Here is a 10585-nt window from a genome sequence, read left to right on the forward strand (position 1 = left end):
GGACAATGACCCAACACAGGCTGTGTGAGGGCTATTTGAGAGCAAGAAGGAGAGTGATGAGTGCTGCTTTAGATCACCTGGCCTCCACAATCACCCGACCTCAACCCAATTGAGATGGTTTGGGATGAGTTGGAACACAGAGTGAAGGAAAAACAGACAACAGGTGCTCAGCATATGTGGGAACTCCTTCATGACTGCCTTTCAAGTTAAGCTGGTTGAGAGAATGCCACAAGTGTGCAAAGCTGTCAAGACAAAGGGTGCCTACTTTGAATTATCTCAAATATAAAATTGACTTACATTTGTTTAGCACTTTTGGTTACTTCATGATTCCATGTGTTATTTCATAGTTTTGATGTCTTCACTATTCTTCTACAATGTAGAAAACATTTAAAGAAAGAAAAACCATTGAATGAGTAGGTGTCCAACCTTTTTGACGGGTACTGTACATGTCATGTGTGAGGGAGCATGCTGTCATTTCCCAGGGTCCAACATCTTGTACATTGTCAGAACAGGCTCTTAAATAGAACATAATTCAGGATGGAATGTAGCTTACTGCGGTAAACATATTTCCACACACACACACACACACACAACTGAGCTTGAACACACACACACCAAAACAGTTACCCCTCCTCGTCTTTGGGTAGTAAATCTAAGGTAAACGATTTTGAAACACCCACAATTTTGGCCAAACTCAATGCATAGCCAACGCCCCTGTGTGCAGAAACTTCAAAAGATCCATACACATTTAAACAAAACAATAGGCTACAGCTTCAGAATAATAATGTCAGCTGCAGAGGCGCCATGAAGAAATTTTTTTTTTTAAATAAAAAAAAACTCACCTTATTCCTTGGAATGGAGTCAAGAGCGGCAGCCTGGTTTGCTTGGCTCTTGTGCACATTTTACTGCTATGCATTCATTTAAAGCGTTGAGAAATGTACAGCCCTGCCGCTGACCAATCAGGTGTTAACCCCACCCTAAACAGGAAGTGAAGCCATTACACGGCGACATTAGTGGAGGTTTGCCCCTTCATTGTCTGTGTCCAGGGACACAGTACTGTTGGTCCTGCATCTGCTGATTGGGAATATCCTTTTACCATTAATCACTTCAACATCCACCAAATCATCCATCTACTAGGCTATACGCTGCATAGAGATCATTTGAAGGATTATGTCTTGTTTGCTCAGCTTCAGAAAACGTAACCAGAACATTTAAAAAAAATAAATAAATAAATCAACAATCAAAAAGACCCAAACATGATAAAGATAATTTGTGTGTGCCGCCTGATGCATATGTGCATCTCGGAGTTACATCACAGTGACCGCAGCAAGTCAGAGAGCCGAGGGCCTGTTTGTGGGAACAGCTCCAGGAGGAGGCCGATACTAAGTCAGCCATCTGCGACAGACGCGCCCCACTAATCCTCCACAAGGAGAGGAGAGAAGAGCCATGCAGTTTACACCACTGAGCACTCTAGCACAGTGACAGCACAGCTCAGCTGTACCAAGCCCCGTGGAGAACAGAGGCACAGCTACAGATGCCGCATCTTAAAATGTGATCATCCTGGAGTTTAAGGATGTTTCCTACGCAACAGAAAATGCAAACTTGTAGTTTGTTGAAGGTCATAAAAAGGCTTCTAAAATGCTGGTTATTTCCACTTTAACGCGTACGAACACACAAGTGTGCTCATTCTACTGTGGTCCCTGCAGTGATTAGAACGTCTAGTTACAATCGACGCAACAGTTGGCGTTTGAGCTGGCCACTCCTCCTCCACAAGCGTTGTGCAACATGTACAAAGTTATGTCCTCAATGGGATGTCAGCTTACTTTTGGATGCAACGTTCACACATTCTCAGAAGTAGCAACAGCATAACACAATTCTCATCCAAACCCGGGAAACGTAGGCTACATTAGTAACGCAGGCTACATTAGTAACGCAGGCTACATTAGTAACGCAGGCTACATTAGTAACGCAGGCTACATTAGTAACGCAGGCTACATTAGTAACGCAGGCTACATTAGTAACGCAGGCTACATTAGTAACGCAGGCTACATTAGTAACGCAGGCTACATTAGTAACGCAGGCTACATTAGTAACGCAGGCTACATTAGTAACGCAGGCTACATTAGTAACAGGCTACATTAGTAACGCAGGCTACATTAGTAACGCAGGCTACATTAGTAACGCAGGCTACATTAGTAACGCAGGCTACATTAGTAACGCAGGCTACATTAGTAACGCAGGCTACATTAGTAACGCAGGCTACATTAGTAACGCAGGCTACATTAGTAACGCAGGCTACATTAGTAACGCAGGCTACATTAGTAACGTAGGCTACATTAGTAACGCAGGCTACATTAGTAACGCAGGCTACATTAGTAACGCAGGCTACATTAGTAACGCAGGCTACATTAGTAACGCAGGCTACATTAGTAACGCAGGCTACATTAGTAACGCAGGCTACATTAGTAACGCAGGCTACATTAGTAACGCAGGCTACATTAGTAACGCAGGCTACATTAGTAACGTAGGCTACATTAGCCCTAGCGCTAACGGAGGAGACGGAGCCAACACAAGCCGTCGTATTTAGCCTCTCCTCTCCCTCATCCTCTCCATTCAGCATGTTGCTAGCACACAAAAGCAATCATCAATCTCAGGGAAGAAAGGTTGGCAAGTCATATTCAATACTGTGTGTGTGTGGTTTCTGAAAGTACAGAATAAAGAGGATTTAGTAGTCAGAATAAAATAAGGACACAGCAATAATACACTGTAACAATGAAGTAACATGACTGAAGCGCTCCACAGGGGGGCAGGGCAGAGCTATGCTAAAGAAGCTCAATTTCTTCAGAGCTATGCTAAAGAAGCTCAATTACTTCTTTGACACAATTAGCAATGTTTTACAGAAGTTATAGAAACATTTAACTAGATAAGCACAATTGAGCAGAACACTATTAGAAAAATCAGTACCTAGCGTGTCCACGGTTATAAAGGAAAACACACAGAATAAATTATGCAGCATACATAAATACAGGGGGGGGGCTACAATAGAAAAAGACGTAACACGATATACATCAACTGTATTACGATAAAGGTAATAAGGCACTTACTTTAATAAGAACACACACACAGTAAATACTTGTAACAACAATGAAGACAACTCAGGCGCCGGCCGGAAAATGCAGCCAGGTTCTGTCCTAACTGGAGATGTGCAAATGTCTGCAAACTTGGCCTGAGGGAACACTGGGGGAGAGCTCATTTAGCTAATCCTTGCCTTACATTAGCATAGCATGCCTCAAATGTAAATTGTCCACCACAGTGAAATAGACTACTTCTATGTGAATTAGTGAGGCGGAATGCACCCAATTTCAAAAGTTTTTTTTTTAAATCATATAAAATGTACAGGTTGATGCATAATATATAGAGATATATTAGCAGGCAGTGCCTTGATTTGAGGGCGGCCCAGGTTAACGAATCCACGAGCTGACAAGGTAAAAATCTGTCATTCTGCCTCTGAACAAGGCAGTTAACCCACTGTGCCCCGTAAGGCCGTCATTGTAAATAAGAATCTGTTCTTAACTGACTTGACCAGTTAAATTAAAAATAAAATAAATAAACTTATTATTCTTATTTATTCTTTTTAAACATGCTTACCTCACTTCCATAGATTTTTAGCGAGAGGTGGCTAAAGTTAGCTGAAGAATGTAATGACTGTTTAAAGAGAACCAAACTATGGATTTCAGTTTCCCCTGGCCCATAGACTACTTTCAGAGTGAGGAACCATCTAACAAGTTGTAAAATAGTGAACTACTCCTTTAACTCTGATGACCTGGCTTGAATCTATATAAGCTGGGAAAGCCGAGCAGAGCGGGGAAAACCGGGTTTACCCAATCAAGAGATTTCCTCCACTCCAATTACTCTCCATGCAAAACAACAGATTTGGGATCAGTTGTCCCTGTGTTCACCCTGTATATGAGAAGTTGGACAGCATTGGATCTGTGTAAGCTTGATGATGAGAATTTATTTTCACCATGCTTCTTTCGCCAGTCATTAAATTTTAAATCCATGAGGAGGGGTGGAGCGATCAAGTGTATCTTTCAGGGGAGAAAGAGAGCTAGAGAATTGGCCATCAGCTCCTATAGCGGAGTGGCTGACCGCGTCTTTTGATGTCTTCCCCGGGCAGATGGGCCACTTTCTCACGTGGGCCACGCCTGACGGCCCTCCCTGATAGGCCCAGCAGAGTGGAGCTTGTTAAGTTCTCTGAGCCATCACAACACTGATGTGGGGGGTTTCCCATTTGCCTGCCTTGGCTTTCTCTCAAAACAATGCCAGTCCTCAGAGAGTTAATACTGATCCAGCCTTAAAGGGATAGTTCTGGATTTTGGCAATGAAGCCCTGTATAATTACCCAGAGTCAGATGAACGTGTGGATACCATTTTTATGTATCCGCGTCCAGTATGGTGTAAGTTAAGAGGTAGTTTCACAAGGAAATGCTAGCTAGCACTAACACAATTACCAGAAGTCTACAGGAACACCTAGCATACTAGAACTTTGTCAGAGGCTTGTGTTTGCAATCATGTCTGGAAGTCTAGGTCTAAAAATGGGGCAATGCCTTTAAAACAGCCAGAAAGGCTTATTTATAAGATCACCATGGTAACAAATTTGAAATAGGTCAGTGTCCCCGTTTAGGGTCGGGTTAATATGATGATTTAACTGTCATATCGCTCCCACATGGACAACGATGAGAAGAAAAAAAATGCGTAACTTAAAAATAGATTTGAAACCAATACTATTTACAACATAGGCACTACATGAAGTCATTACCGTTTATTACACCTTGTTCCCTGTCTATAGCGGCTATACCATGCATATAAACTGAGAAGGGTGTAATTATGGCCTACTCCTGCATGTGGGCAATTTATACTTCTATTGGTCCATTTTTAAGCAAGGGACTCCAGTACACAGGTGGGAGGCAGGGCACTCCAGTATAGTAGGTGGTGGTAATGCACTTTAACGTTGGATGCCAACTAGAGGTCGACCGATTAATCGGAATGGCTGATTATTTAGGGCCGATTTGGCCACCAATGTTTTTTTACCACCTAGGCAAGTCAGTTAAGAACACATTCTTATTTTCAATGACGGCCTAGGAACCGTGGGTTAACCGTCTCGTTCAGGGGCAGAACAACCTTGTCAGCTCGGGCGATTACAGTTAACTAGTCCAACACTAACCACATGATTACATTGCCATCCACGAGGAGACTGCCTGTTAAGTGAATGCAGTAAGCCAAGGTAAGTTGCTAGCTAGCATTAAACTTATCTTATAAAAAAAAACAATCATAATCACTAGTTACCTACACATGGTTGATGATATTACTAGTTTATCTAGCGTGTCCTGCGTTGCATATCATCGATGTGGTGCGTAACGTTGCTCCAATGTATACCTAACCATAAACATTAATGCCTTTCTTAAAATCAATACACAGAAGTATATATTTTTAAACCTGCATATTTAGCTAAAAAAAAATCCAGGTTAGCAGGCAATATTAACCAGGTGAAATTGTGTCACTTTTGCGTTCATTGCACACAGAGTCGGTGTATATGCAACAATTTGTGCCGCCTAATTTGCCAGAATTTTACGTAATTATGACATAACATTGAAGGTTGTGCAATGTAACAGGAATATTTAGACTTATGGATGCCACCCGTTAGATAAAATACGGAACGGTTCTGTATTTCACTGAAAGAATAAACGTCTTGTTTTTGAGATGATAGTTTCCGGATTCGACCATATTAATGACCTAAAGGCTCGTATTTCTGTGTGTTATCATGTTATAACTAAGTCTATGATTTGATAGAGCAGTCTGACTGAGCGATGGTAGGCACCAGCAGGCTCGTAAGCATTCATTCAAACAGCACTTTCGTGCGTTTGCCAGCAGCTGTTTATGACTTCAAGCCTATCAACTCCTGAGATGAGGCTTGTGTAACCGATGTGAAATGGCTAGCTAGTTAGCAGGGTGCGGGCTAATAGAGTTTCAAACATCACTCACTCTGAGACTTGGAGTGGTTGTTCCCCTTGCTCTCGTTGGGTAACGCTGCTTCAAGGGTGGCTGTTGTCGTTGTGTTCCTGGTTTGAGACCAGGTAGGAGCAAGAAGAGGGACGGAAGCTATACTGTTACACTGGCAATACTAAAGTGCCTATAAGAACATCCAATAGTCAAAGGTTAATGAAATACAAATGGTATAGAGAGAAATAATCCTATAATTCCTATAACCTAAAACTTCTTACCTGGGAATATTGAAGACTCATGTTAAAAGGAACCACCAGCTTTCATATGTTCTGAGCAAGGAACTGAAACGTTAGCTTTCTTACATGGCACATATTGCACTTTTACTTTCTTCTCCAACACTTTGTTTTTGCATTATTTAAACCAAATTGAACATATTTCATTATTTATTTGAGGCTAAATTGATTTTATTGATGTATTATATTAAGTTAAAATAAGTGTTCATTCCGTATTGTTGTAATTGTCATTAATACAAATACATTTTAAAAAATTGGCCGATTAATCAGTATCGGCTTTTTATGGTCCTCCAATAATCGGTATCAGCATTGAAAAATCATAATCAGTCGACCTCTAATGCCAGCCGCCGATAAACCCCATAGAAGAAGATGAGGCGGGGGGCGACAAAGGTAGCTAGCTGGCTAGGATACCGGTAGACAGTGTCTTTTACCCCTGCCTGTTGGGCACTGCTTTCCCACAATTCTGTTAACAACAGCAGGTGTTCGGCAGGCGAGAACAAAGGACACTATGTTAGCTAACTAGCTAGAACTCTGGTACACAGCAGGCGGGATAGGTAGCTAGCTAGGACAATGTCCTTCTTCCCGAAAAACTCTGAAAATACTATTATTTCCGTTTTGACACCCATTTTAACCGCATTGACAATCAGGGGAAATCCAAAATATAAAAATTGTCACACCAGCATGAAGATGGCATGCTCGAGGGGTGTAAGTCGCTCTGGATAAGAGCGTCTGCTAAATGACTTAAATGTAATGTAATGTAAATGGGTGGGGCATTCATGCAGGAACCAATGGGATGTTTGAAAGGGTGTGTGGGGGCGTTCTGAATTGTGGGCTTCAATCTCACACTATTGTGTAAATAGATTTTTTTATTTCTCAGTTGATGAACTGCCATGCGCGACATATCGGGCTAAATTTATGCATTGGTGGTGCAGTGTTGACCTGAGCAGACAGGGTTAACCTGCTGCCTTGTAGCTTCTGACATAACTGGTGCAATGAATTCAGACTATTGGGACAACAACTGAAGTCTTTCATTTCCCACTGGTTAGCCCAATAAAAACAAAAACTGATTCATTTAAATAATAGGATACTCATTAATTCATTCTTTCAATTCAAAGAGAAAATTATTTATTTTTTCCTCTTTAAAGAGTAGGATAATATTTTATCAGAATTTTTTTATCAGAAAAGTTCCAATGGACAGTAATTTCTTAGATGTTTTATAAGCTGTACAAACTATAACCCTACCAGGTGAATTACAGCCTTACTTATTGCCAGTGTAATTTACCTTTGAACAGTGTTTTTGCAGATCTACAACAGTGGGCGGGCTAATTCAGTGTTGGGGGAACTAGTAAATATCCAAAGGAACCAGTGGCGTTCGGTGCCATTTAAGATGTGGGAGGAGGATGTATTTTTCAAATGAGCATGGCCTTACTTCTTTTACAGCATATTGGATGACTGTCATTCATTTTCCATTCACCCATCTCATTGTAATGTCGATAGGTTTAGGCTACTGCATGATATTTGAAATGTTCCTTGTACCCGTCATGGGGTTGCTACAACCTAGTCCATGAATTAAAGTTTTACAACGTTAGTCAAACACAGTTCACTTTCATAGCAGCCATGTAAAAACAGCATGATCCCTTTGCTCCTTGTATATACATATAATTCCTTCTGGCAACTATCTACATGCTCTCCTCCTCTCACCTTTTCCCTTCACTTGTGGACTTCAGTGCAAAACACATCAGCTGTCTGTGACCAGGCGAAAAAAAAGCTTTCCAAGCCAAACTATCATGACTGCATCATCACTATCATGATAGTCAACATATCTATTGAAACTAACGCTCGTAAACCCATTACAATCATGCAGTATATTGTACAGTTTGTGCAGGCCCCGTTGGCAAAAAATAAATAAATAAAACCAAAAGCTTACCTTGACTTGGAAGAGTTGAAGTGTTGGATAGACATAGCCTGCTAGCTAACATAACATCCCTCTTTTTAAATGTTCCGATATTTATGAAATTCACTGAGGATAGTCCTCCCACTCCTCTGAGGAGCCTTCACTGAAAGGAAGGAACCATGTGACAATCAACGTGGCTAAATTAACTTAGAAATGTAGGCTGGGGAGAGATGTAGGCTAATTTAGGCTATATGCCCATCATTCCACATAGGCCTTTTTGTAAGCTATTATAGGCTTCTAGTTACGCTAATAGACACAAGTGAATAATATATATATTTTTTTTTATTTGGAGGGGGGCAGTTCGTGTAGGCTGACATTGTTCTTCTATGAGTACCTGGGCTTTTCACGTTCAGAACAACCCCAATGGCTGTTGTGAACGTTTTTTATTTTTATGTAGTTCTATCCTTGAGCTGTTCTTCTTCGTCTATTAATGATCTGTAATATGTTATGTTTCATGTGGACCCGTAGAAGAGTAAAGCAGCTTATGGGGATCCTAATAAAATAACAAAACTGCGGATGTCATTCCAAAGGAATGTTTACTTTGACCGCGCAAATCAGAAACACATTTCACTGGGAAGACATTCATATGAAAAGTACTGCATCAAAAATTACTAGGCTTCTAAAAACTCTCATTACGACTATGGCAAGATCACACGCCCCCTGTGACAAAACAGTTTCACAATGTTACAGTAGCTACGCAAGTTGCATTGCTACCAAGTGATTAAGAGCTCAATTCACATGGCTACAAAACGAGGCCAAACTGTGTTAGCAAAGTGTTGCCTTGCATTCCAGATTATGTCTGACTGCACAGACTGACCTTGCTGCTAAGAATTGGAGTAATAGTAAATGAACGGACACCATTCGTATGGGCTTTACAGCTCGAGTTGACATGAGGACAGCAGCACTCACCTTGCCGCAGACGAATAGGTAAGGTGCCTTCTCGGTGACAGTCACGGACGGATACAAGTGTCAAATCCAACCAGTTTCCTGGCTACCGGTGGTAGTCGTACGATAGCTCACCGTTAGGAATTTAACGCACAGCGCAGTTTAGAACTTATCAGACGTTAATAAACGTTAACCAGCCATCTGTAAACATGCTGCGTTGAGCAGACCATTTCAGAAAAGGAGTAAATGAACGCTTAATACTCGACTTTTCCACTCTGGATATATTAGCACCGTTCACGTTCCACTGCCACGACTGGGAAATGTAACAGACAGCAATAATACATAGGTCCCTCCCCTTTAAAGTATGGGTGCGTGCAGTGTGCAGCCAAGAGTTTTATCGAAATGTCTACTGCTCTCTATAGGGCAATGTTAAAGCTGCAGTTCAACCCTATAGAGCAGGGTTTCCCAAACTCAGTTCTGCCCCCCCCCCCCCTCTCCCCTGGGTGCACGTTCTGGTTTTTTGCCCTAGCGCTACACAGCTAATTAAAATAAGGCATACCCTGGGTGCACATTTCAAATAGCCAACTCATCACCAAACTTAGATTATTTTAATTAGCTGTGTAGCGCTGTCTTAATTAATTGCCTGGCGATGTCACCAGGGTGGGCCAAAATTCCATCCCACCAAAACCGGCTGCAATTTCAGGTGGCCTTTCCAAACAGCTCTTACACTAAAAGGGTATTATCATAATTTTCACAATTGTGGAAATATATATAAAACACAGGAATATCACGTTTTTGACTGCCTTTAAACAATAGTGTGACAGGGTAGGAAAGAAAAAGTTGGCCAGTGTTTCCAAATAGACCTTTATTAGCAGGGAACATTTAAAATGGTATAAAATCCTGCCCTTACAGTGTACACCTCTCCAGATCAGCGCTTTGTCTCTGAAAGTCATGTGTAGGCTAAACTGTGCTGTGAAAGTTTGGGGTGTTTATTTGTGTCAGTACTTTGTTTAAATTTGACAATATCCAAATGTTTGTTTAATCTCAGTTACGGGTATTGGGAAGAAATTACCTTCACACAAACATTTGGGACAATGTATATTGTACAGTACAACAATTTAAACATTGTAGCAATTGACTGCAGGTTGTTGACAATGCGGTTTTTAAAGGCAATTTCCGATTGAGTCGACATATGCAGAGTGAATGAGACCTCCCTGCGAACACGGGAACATTGCCTTTAAAAGCTGCATTGTTGACAACATGCTGCCGGATTGAATCCCGGCCTAGGTCTTAACTTCAACTGTATCCTCTCTTACAAGTTGCTGAATGTGGAACTCGTTGGAATGTATGGGTCTTCGGCGCCGACAGAGATGGCAGCTCGCTTCGCGTTCCAAGGGAACTATGCAGTATTTTTATTTTGTTACGTGTTATTTCTTACATTGGTACCCCAG

General features: G+C 41.4%; 1 protein-coding gene across 2 annotated transcripts in view; it reads right to left on the reverse strand.

Moving 5' to 3' along the window:
• LOC118384328 (thyroid hormone receptor alpha) overlaps window positions 1–9497 on the reverse strand; it is a 97510-nt gene extending 88013 nt beyond the window's left edge. The window contains exon 1 of one of the 2 annotated variants that reach the window (XM_035770745.2): window positions 9159–9497. The gene's annotated coding sequence lies outside the window, so the exon portion shown is untranslated. Of the gene's footprint in view, window positions 1–8222; window positions 8291–9158 lie in introns of those variants that run through there. The other variant, XM_052518513.1, reaches the window with a different exon arrangement.
• Between the last annotated feature and the right edge of the window lie 1088 nt (window positions 9498–10585).

Source organism: Oncorhynchus keta, chromosome 5 (assembly GCF_023373465.1).
Source record: "Oncorhynchus keta strain PuntledgeMale-10-30-2019 chromosome 5, Oket_V2, whole genome shotgun sequence".
Lineage (NCBI taxonomy): Eukaryota > Metazoa > Chordata > Actinopteri > Salmoniformes > Salmonidae > Oncorhynchus > Oncorhynchus keta.